Source organism: Stomoxys calcitrans, chromosome 2, assembly GCF_963082655.1.
Source record: "Stomoxys calcitrans chromosome 2, idStoCalc2.1, whole genome shotgun sequence".
NCBI lineage: Eukaryota > Metazoa > Arthropoda > Insecta > Diptera > Muscidae > Stomoxys > Stomoxys calcitrans.
The window spans coordinates 147,028,995-147,036,008 of NC_081553.1; the positions used below are offsets into that span (position 1 = coordinate 147,028,995).

Genomic DNA, 7,014 nt, shown 5'->3' on the forward strand with positions numbered 1-7,014 from the left:
CGGAAAGTCCAATTTTGGGCAACTTTTTCGAGCATTTCGGCCGGAATAGCCCGAATTTCTTCGGAAATGTTGTCTTCCAAAGCTGGAATAGTTGCTGGCTTATTTCTGTAGACTTTAGACTTGACGTAGCCCCACAAAAAACAGTCTAAAGGCGTCAAATTGCATGATCTTGGTGGCCAACTTACCGGTCCATTTCTTGAGATGAATTGTTCTCCGAAGTTTTCCCTCAAAATGGCCATAGAATCGCGAGCTGTGTGGCATGTAGCGCCATCTTGTTGAAACCACATGTCAACCAAGTTCAGTTCTTCCATTTTTGGCAACAAAAAGTTTGTTAGCATCGAACGATAGCGATCGCCATTCACCGTAACGTTGCGTCCAACAGCATCTTTGAAAAAATACGGTCCAATGATTCCACCAGCGTACAAACCACACCAAACAGTGCATTTTTCGGGATGCATGGGCAGTTCTTGAACGGCTTCTGGTTGCTCTTCACTCCAAATGCGGCAATTTTGCTTATTTACGTAGCCATTCAACCAGAAATGAGCCTCATCGCTGAACAAAATTTGTCGATAAAAAAGCGGATTTTCTGCCAACTTTTCTAGGGCCCATTCACTGAAAATTCGACGTTGTGGCAGATCGTTCGGCTTTAGTTCTTGCACGAGCTGTATTTTATACGGTTTTACACCAAGATCTTTGCGTAAAGTCTTCCATGTGGTCGAATAACACAAACCCAATTGCTGCGAACGGCGACGAATCGACATTTCACGGTCTTCAGCAACACTCTCAGAAACAGACGCAATATTCTCTTCTGTACGCACTGTACGCATTCGTGTGGTTGGTTTAATGTCCAATAAAGTAAACTGAGTGCGAAACTTGGTCACAATCGCATTAATTGTTTGCTCACTTGGTCGATTAAGTAGACCATAAATCGGACGTAAAGCGCGAAACACATTTCGAACCGAACACTGATTTTGGTAATAAAATTCAATGATTTGCAAGCGTTGCTCGTTAGTAAGTCTATTCATGATGAAATGTCAAAGCATACTGAGCATCTTTCTCTTTGACACCATGTCTGAAATCCCACGTGATCTGTCAAATACTAATGCATGAAAATCCTAACCTCAAAAAAATCACCCTTTATGTTACGTTTTCGCTCACCATATAAAACCAATGGCAAAAATCATTAGAGCAACATGGAAGGCATTTAATTTAATGGTGTATCATAACATCGAAATAAATCCAAATACACTCTAAAAGAATTTGGATTACCAACTTAGATCCGCTTATAATTGGTAAAAATTTGAGTTAGAATTATGTTACAACATTAAATTGAACTTGGCATCCTTTTTAGCACAATTTCACAATGTATATTAAGGCGAATGTACATAGCATAAGCATAACGTTCAGTTAATTTATAAGTAAAGAAACACTAGTTGAAAGCACGAATTACATTTTACATAGCAAGAATGAAAGTTATTGTCAGTGTTAAAAAACTACATTTGTACTTTTATCTTTAACAAAATTCAACGTTTTGCAGAAACGCCAACGGTTACTTGGCAGTTACTTTTATGTGAAACGTATTATTTTTTTGCATGCACAGACCAAAATTTGCTAATTTCAATAGAAAACATCTTGCAAATGCACTAAAGCATTTGTATGAATAGAATCGAAAAAATCTAAAATATGTTCTTAATGTAAAGGGTGATTTTTTAGCTATTATCTTTTTGGCAACAGTGGTTTATTAAACAGCTCGAGCACGTTTCGTGTTTTGTTTCACTGTCAAACTTCTTCAGTTTGGTCCATAATTTAAACATGAATCGGTTTATGGGCTGGTGGCATCATTGGAGGCCACCGTAGCGCAGAGGTTAGCTTGTGCGCCTATGACGCTGAACGCCTGGGTTCGAATCCTGGCGAGACCATCAGAAAAAATTTTTAGCGGTGGTTTTCCCCTCATAATGCTGGCAACATTTGTGAGGTACTATGCCATGTAAAACTTCACACCAAAGAGGTGTCGCACTGCTGCACGCCGTTCGGACTCGGCTATAAAAAGGAGGTCCCTTATCATTGAGCTTAAAAACTTGAATCGGACTGCACTCATTGATATGTGAGAAGTTTGCCCCTGTTCCTTAATGGGCAAAATTTGCAATTTTTGCATCATTGGATTGTACTTCTTCAAAGATCATGCGAATAGTAACGTGGCTGTGAATGGTGATCGCTATTGTGATATGATACCCAACTTTTGTTTGCCAAAAATTCTAGAGATTGACTTGCATGACATGTGGTTTCAACAAGACGGTGCCACATGCCACACACCACGCGTAAACAATGGAGTTATTGCGAGGCGAGTTCGGTAAAGTGGCCGCCTAGATTGTGCAATTTAACACTTTTATCGCCAGATACAGGCCGAAATGTTGGAAAGAGTATACCAAAATTGGACTAAGCGGATGGACCATGTGGGGCGCAGTCACGGTCAACGAAATACTATTGGGTTGCCCAAAAAGTAATTGCGGATTTTTTAAAAGAAAGTATATGCATTTTTAATAAAACTTAGAATTAACTTTAATCAAATATACTTTTTTACACTTTTTTTAAAGCAATCTAAAAGCTGATAACTGACAGAAGAAAGAATGCAATTACAGAGTCACAAGCTGTGAAAAAATTTGTCAACGCCGACTATATGAAAAATCCGCAATTACTTTTTGGTCAACGCAATATTTAAACATTAAATTATATGGACCGTACTATCGAATCAAATAAAGATTTCATGCAATTTTTGAATTTGATGTTTTTTTTTTTGAAAAACTTTGCTATAGCTCTTAAAAATCACCCATTAACAATCGTTTATATTTATGCATTTTGCTGACCAATTACGCTATACTTGGTGGGCAAATATCATCAGCTGTCTGTCTATGTAAAAAATGCATAAAAATTAGTTCTATAGATATGCAGAATGTAATAATTTCAAAATAGATTTCATCATTATTAAGAAGTCAATGCATTTTCATTTCGCAGAGGTAGATCTGATTGATTTGAAAACGGATATTTTTTGAGACTTACGATTACTGGAACATCAATTAAAGTTGAATTTGCAAAATTCTTGCAATTGCGGTTACCGGAAAAGGTCTGCATAAGTATTTCAAATAAAATTGATCGAACTACGAAAGAAATGCGAAAGGTTACACAAAATATTTGTCTGCGATACTAAGTAACGCAGAGCGGGAAATTTATATAGATTTTAAAAAACCTGCTGATGTTTTTCTTTTTGTTCAACATACTGAACTTCAAATCGTATATCGAAATAAAAGTTCAGTGAGTTTCTCGGGCTCAAAAAGACAACTTCTATGCCGCAGCAAATATAGGCATTAATTTGTTTCTGCCGTGGTCTTATCCTTAGCTTAGTTCAGGCTATCGCTGTCGTCCCAAAATTTGAATTGGGAAACACCTTCCAAACCCTTCCATTCGGTGTTTTCAATGCATTCAACATTTTTCTTTGTTTTCTAAGCAATATGCCGGGCTGGTGGAGGGAACTCTGCCTCCGACATGTGTACATCAAGCCGTGTTATATTTTACAAGATTTATGTCATACTCAAGTCGCTTGTGATGTCTTCATTTTCGCTTCCTGTTGAATGTTACAAGTATTCTTCAACATGTTTTGGACTGAAAAGTGAAGTAATCAGCGAACAGGAGAAATGAGAACGATATGAAAAAGATGATTTCGAGCACATTGTGGTCGTGAGCCAAATACTGAAGGCGGCATGAAGCGGGGATTGAAGAGCAATGAAATGCAGTGAACTAAACTGACGGAATTTTGACATTTTAATATCGCATACAAAAAGGTTTGAACTGTAGCAAATCATTGGCAACAAACGAGAAACTCTAGTACTATACACAATGACAAACAAGTGTACCTTAAAGTAAATCCGACCGACTATCTATTGCTGGGTGACGGTGGCCTAGCAATTACAAGTAGGCGGAGGCTAAGATAGCGGACGATAACAATAAATGCCATGGCTATGGTCAGCTGAACCTGACTAACAGTTAATTGGAAACACTGGGCAAGGATTCACAGGGCTCGACAACTTATTTCAATATTCTATAGCAGTGTGTTTATGAGTGGTTTCAAGTACATTAGATTGAGATTCAAACAAATCTTACCTGTGATAGCTGCAGCAGTTACAGTGACAATTTTATTTTACGAAACGATAAAAGTTAGTTGATATCCGGAAAATTCTATTCTCTTCATATCACTTCATTCCACGTTCACGTTTTATCTTTATTTTTTTGATTTTTGTGTGGGTCTTGTTATATTAAAATACTGCTTCTGTTTCTATTTGTTAGATTCTTATTTCAAGTGAGTTCACTTTGTCACTGATTATCAATCACACCGGTATCTAGAGCACGCACTATAAAAATATGTTAGAATTTTAACACTTTTCATACTAAAGAAATTACGTTTGTTTGATACTTAAGAATCAAAAAAAAAAAAAACGCGTGATCTCTGTTCCATCTGACTCTATGGTGTTTTGTGTTCCATCGGACTCCATGGAAGTTTGTTTACAAACGAAAATATGGCTCACCACATCATAAGTAATTGTATGGGTGCCGTGGCCAGGAGACAACGTTTTGACTATGAAGGTAGGCGTGTATGTACTACGTATGTAGCGGCAACTAGGTTTTTCGTATGCCAACGCCGGTACCGGTGTCGTGTCCTCGATGTATGACCTAGCACACGTTCAGGATACGAATGTAAGTGCCGTCAACAAATGCAAGTGCATTTATGTAAAGGCGATTTAACAGCGTTACTGTTAGAGTGTAACAGAATGTTACAGAATGTGGTTGGGTGGGGGATGGGTGGCTGGTTGGCTGGCTGGATTGTCGGCTGGCTGTCTGGCTGGCAGACCGACAGGCTGGTTGGTTGATTGTGTGTGGGTCTGTCTCTATGTAATGTGATGAAACGACACAAACATCAAAGGAAGCGACTAAAAGAAAGCCAGCCAAAGAATAAAAAAACAGACACAAAAGCAAACAAACAATAAAGTAAAGGATTAAATAAAACTGAATAGCACTCACACACACACACACACGCATATATACTACACATAGCCATACATAAATAGACACAACACGCGCGCACTTACAAACGCACACAAACACATACATTCACAAACATGTGCATCCAAGCAAACCCACGGCCAGACAAACACTCACGCACGCACAGGACATTGTTTGATTTCATTTGGTTTGGTTTGGCTGCGATAATAAACTTTTTACTGCTTCTTGAAAACGGTTTAACGGGCTTCTTGTTTTCAAATGAAGCGATTCCGTTGGCTCTATTGCTACACCCATTGTTAGGGACTGCTTTGTTTATTAACGCAACGCGAATTTCTCGCCATCAAAGTACTCGGCGACTGCACCATGCACCACTATTTTAAAGATTAAAGGGCACCCACATCTAATTTTAGCCGGACAGCTAGCTCAGTTACATTTGTATCGACATAAGACAAAACACTCACACACACGCGTACACGAATTGTAAACTTGACTATGTCACTTGCACTTGTTGGGAGCTCCCGCTACTGCCTTTAAATTTGTAAAAAAAAAAAAACTAAAATAAAAAAATTTAGGCATTCCCTAATTTGCGGTATTTTTTCACTCTTCTATGTTGGCTCAATATTCAAATGAAATTTTGGGTTAACTGCCAACAGTAACAAAACAAAAAAGATGTCTAAACCGTTGATAAACCGACTACGGCTGCTGCTTCCGCCGCAATACTTGTTGTTGCAGTAGGATATAATTGTTGTGGCGGTAGTTGTTTTTGCTTTGGCTCTTGCCTGCATTACACATTATTATTAGGAATTGTTCTTATGGCAAGAGCAAAGTCACTTTCAGAAAATTTCCACAACTATTTGGAATGCCATTCACAATGCCACTTGGGGCAGAATTAAGCGAACGAAGGTCCTTGCTGCAGGAAGCGTGGTTAACAACTAAAGTTCTGTGTGTGCAGTTGCCAATGTGGAATAAGTCCTCGGGTTGAAACTGGCAATGCATGCACATTTCAGATTTGGTAGCATTTTCTGCTGTCGACAACAGAGAATATAAGGCAAAATTGAACATTACAGAGAAGAAATGCATAGGACATGTGTGTAAGTTCGTCAGTCTGACTGCAGCTACTGCACATGGCTTCTATGGACATTTTTCCATCCAAATACCTTTGACTTTGGCTGGTGTGTGCAGGAGACCAAAGCCGATGCCACTCACTCTTATTGTTGGCGTTTCTGGAACACTCACTCAAGCTGGCCCACTGGCGTGTTGTCCATCGTTGGGGGCTCAGTCGACGGCTGGGGAGCACGGGCTTTCAACTGTTATTACATATACACTTCCGAAATATTTCAAATGCTGTGGTATAGGAGCGACAAACCCTTTTTATGGCCTCCAATGTCTGTGCATGTGGCCATATGCTTTTCTTATTCTCTCTCACTTTCCTACGCTTTGACGTTGCTTTGAAGAAAACTAGGATGCTAGTTGATTGTGATTATTTATAATCATTCAACCGACACTTCAAACCGAATGACTGTGCAGCCCGAGTCCTAAAACGAAGACGGGACCGCGCTAGGAAAAAGAGAGTGCAGCAATGTCAATAAGAAAATGCAGTGCTATGCAGTATACAAAAACGTCAACGTGCCTACGCTCTTCCTTCGTTACATTTCTCAGCCTTTCTCTTTTTGACAAAGTGCCAAAATGTTAAGTAACACCAACCAGACGGTGACATTTTTGAAACGATATGTAAATTGTCAAAGTTACCTAGTAAACATTATAAAATCAAACCCCTTCCCCACCTTTTTATTAGGCCAGACTACCATTACTCATTGAGAATGAAACCCCCTGTCTCAAATTTGCTGCTGTCCAAAGTCTCTCTCATACAATATACGTACGAAACTAATACGCTACTGTGCATTTAGCGATATAAAAAAGTTTCACTTAATTTGGGTGTAAAAAAAGGAAAACCCGAGCAGA

At 38.9% G+C, this 7,014-nt stretch overlaps 1 long non-coding RNA gene across 1 annotated transcript in view; it reads right to left on the minus strand.

The window, feature by feature from the left end:
* The window catches only part of LOC131994899 (uncharacterized), a 426,615-nt gene extending 420,644 nt beyond the window's left edge, over positions 1-5,971 (minus strand). Inside the window, exons 1-2 of the long non-coding RNA XR_009396940.1 lie at positions 5,451-5,971; positions 4,156-4,403 (exon numbers count right to left, since the gene is read on the minus strand). This is a non-coding gene — a long non-coding RNA (uncharacterized LOC131994899). The remainder of the gene's footprint in view (positions 1-4,155; positions 4,404-5,450) is intronic.
* Positions 5,972-7,014: the final 1,043 nt, after the last annotated feature.